This window comes from Nannospalax galili, unplaced genomic scaffold (assembly GCF_000622305.1).
Source record: "Nannospalax galili isolate Female #2095 unplaced genomic scaffold, S.galili_v1.0 scaffold102, whole genome shotgun sequence".
NCBI classification, from domain to species: domain Eukaryota; kingdom Metazoa; phylum Chordata; class Mammalia; order Rodentia; family Spalacidae; genus Nannospalax; species Nannospalax galili.
Window position 1 is genome coordinate 4,875,859 of NW_008351958.1, and position 3,573 is coordinate 4,879,431.

Sequence of the window (3,573 nt, forward strand, 5' to 3'; positions counted from 1 at the left end):
TGGATCTCTAACATGAGATAGCCTTTTGGGGACTTATAGAGTTAAACTAACTTAGAAGCCCTATGGCCCACTACAAACAAGCAAGGAATGTTATCAGATCGTTAAAAAAGTAACAACCTGGCACCACTGGTGTTGGAAGTGCTTAATGGGGTGCTTAATGAATCAAGGCCATCCTGACTTGGGACTATAAAGCCGAGCAGAATCTTAAGTGTGTGAGAAAGGCTGACAGTGAAAAAACACAGTAAAACAGGAATTTACTGTCTAGTGTCAGGTTAATAAAATAGAGAGATATGTTGGCAAAATTATGTATTACTTTCACCTCTGCAACTGTGAATCTTAGCATGACTGTTCTGAGGTTTTTTGTAATCTTTGCTGTATATATTTCAAACCTTGCAACTGCAAAAATTACACTCAGACTTTCATCAAGCTCCTTTTGCGACTGTTTGTCACTCGCCAATTTGTGTCTGTTTGTCACTCGCTGACTCCTTGTCCACCCTCTCGACGACCCTGTTCCCGTCGGACTGAACTGCCCCAGTCTGGGCTAGTCCGTCGCATTCAATGAATTTAAAGAATACATGAGCAAACAAATCAAAGAACTAAAAAGAAGACAGGAATAAACTTCTGAATTAATTCACAAAAGAGAGAGAAACATTGAAGAAAACTCAGGCAGAAATGAAGAAGGAAGTGCCAAACTCAACAAGTCAACTTGAAACAATAGGGGAAAGCTTCACCACTAGAATGAATGAAATGGAAAACAGAATATCAACACTGGAGGATAAAGTTGAAGAATTGGAACACCCAAGCAAACAGACCTATAACATATAAGGAAAAAAAAAAAAAAACCATAGGAATGAAATATGCAAGAGATGTGGGACACCATGAAAAGATCGTAGAAGAGAATTTCCCAAAATTAAGGAAAGACAATCCCATACAAATACAGGAAGCACATAGAACACCAAGTAGACAGGATCAGAAAAGAAACTCCCCGTGACATATCACGGTTAAAACACTAAATGTACAGAACAAAGAGAATACTGAAAGCAGCAAAAGAAAAACAATAAGTATAAAGGAAAGCCCATCAGGATTACAGCTGACTTTTCAGTGCAAACTATGAAAGCTAGAAGAGTCTGGACCAAAGTATTCCCAGTTTTAAATAACCATAGATGCCAACACAGACTACTATACCCAGCCCAAATGTCTATTATAGTTGAAGGGGAAAAAAAATCTTCCATGACATGAATAGCCTGAAAGAATACATGTACACAAAAGCAGCCCTTCAAAGAATACTTGAAGCAATACAGAGAGCAGAGAAAGAAACTACTATACCCCAGGGGCAATGGAAGAAAATAAATAAAGGTATAATCGAGGAAACACAAAATTAGAGAACACAAACAATCAAAATGACAGCAACCAATACACATCTTTCAATAGTAACCTTAAATATCAATGGACTGATCTCCCCAATCAAAAGACACAGGCTAAGCGATTGGATTAAGATACAAAACCCTCTTTGCTGTCTGCAAGAAACCCATCTCACCTTCAAGGATAGGCACTACCTTAAGGTAAAAGGATGGAAAAGAATATTCCAAGCAAATGGTACTAAGAAACAAGCAGCAGTTGCAATTCTAATATCTGAAAAAATAGACTTCAAAGTAAAACTAATCAGAAGAGATAAGGAGGGTCACTACATTCTGATCAAAGGAATAGTTAAGCAAGAAGATGTTACAATTCTTAACATATATGCACCAAACTCTGGTGCATCCAAATTCATAAAAACAACAGTGGAGGACTTTAAGACACAGATTAACCCCAACTCAGTAATAGTAGGGGACTTCAATACCCCACTGTCTCCATTAGACAGGTCAACTGGACAAAGAATAAATAGAGAGATGTCTGAATTAAATGATATTATACATCAAAGGAACTTAACAGATATCTTTCAAATATTCCACCCAAGCACCAAAGAATACACTTTCTACAGCACCCCATGGAACTTCTTCAAAAATTGACCACATACTGGGCCACAAAACAAACCTCAACAAATACAAAAAAGTTGAGATAATTCCATGCATTCTATCGGACCACAATGCAATAAAGCTCAAAATCAACACTGGGCAAAGCCCTAGTTACTACACAAACCTGTGGTGCTTGCACAACACATTCCTGAAGAATGAGTGGGTCAAAGGAGAAATTAAGAAAGAAAAGAATTTCTGGAATTCAACGAGAAGCATGATACAACACAACACAACCTCTGGGACACTTTAAAAAGCAGTCCTAAGAGGGAAGTTTATAGCTCTAAGTGCTTACATTAAAAAATTATAAAGAGCCCAAAGAAATGATCTAACACTGCAACTCAAGACACTGGAAAAGCAAGAAACAATGAAACCCAAACCAGCAGATGAGAGGAAGTAACAAAATTCAGAGCAGAAATAATGAAATAGAAACAAAGAAAACAATAGAAAGAATCAATGAATCTAAGAGCTGGTTCTTTGAAAAGCTAAACAAGATAGACAGACACTTAGCCCAGTTAAGAAAAAGAAAGAAAGAACAAGTCCAGATCAACAAAATCAGAGATGAAAGGGGAAACATCACAACAGACATGCAAAAGATCCAGACCATTATAAGGGAATATTTTAAAAGCTTGTATGCTACTAAATTTGAAAATTTAAAAGAAATGGAAGGATATCTAAAATCATGGGAATCACCAAAGTTAAACCAAGAAGAGATCCACAGTTTAAATAGACCCATAACATATAAGGAAATCGAAACAGTAATACAAAGCCTCCCAACTAAGAAAAGCCCAGGCCCAGATGGATTTACAGCAGAATTCTACCAGACATTTAAAGACCTCCAACCAGTACTAATTAAATTATTGAAAATGATAGAAACAGAGGGAGAACTCCCAAATTCCTTCTATGAAGCCAACATCACTCTAATACCCAAATGGGGTAAAGACACAACCCAAAAAGGAAACTATAGACCCATATCCTTAACATACATAGATGCAAAAATTCTCAACAAAATACTTGCAAACTGCATGCAGACACACATCAGAAAGATCTTCCACTATGATCAAATAGGCTTTATTCCAGAGATGTAGGGCTGGTTCAATATATGCAAGTCAATAAATGTCATTAATGATATAAATGGACTCAAAGACAAAAACCACATTGTCATCTCAATAGATGCAGAAAAGGTTTTTGACAAAATTCAGCATGCATTTATGTTCAAAGTCCTAGAGAGATTTGGACTGGAGGGAACATACCTCAACATAATTAAAGCCATATATAATAAACCCACAGCCAATATCATTCTAAATGGAGAAAAACTGGAAGCATTTCCATTAAAATCAAGAACCAGAGAAGGATGTCCACTATCTACACTCCTTTTCAACATAGGGCTTGAAACTCTGGCTAGAGCAATAAGACAGGAGAAGGAAATTAAAGGAGTACTAATTGGAAAAGTAGAGGTCAAACAGTTTTTGCAGATGATATGATACTATACCTAAGAGATCCCAAAAGTTACACCAGAAAACTCCTAGAACTGATCAACACTTTCAGTATAGTGGCAGGT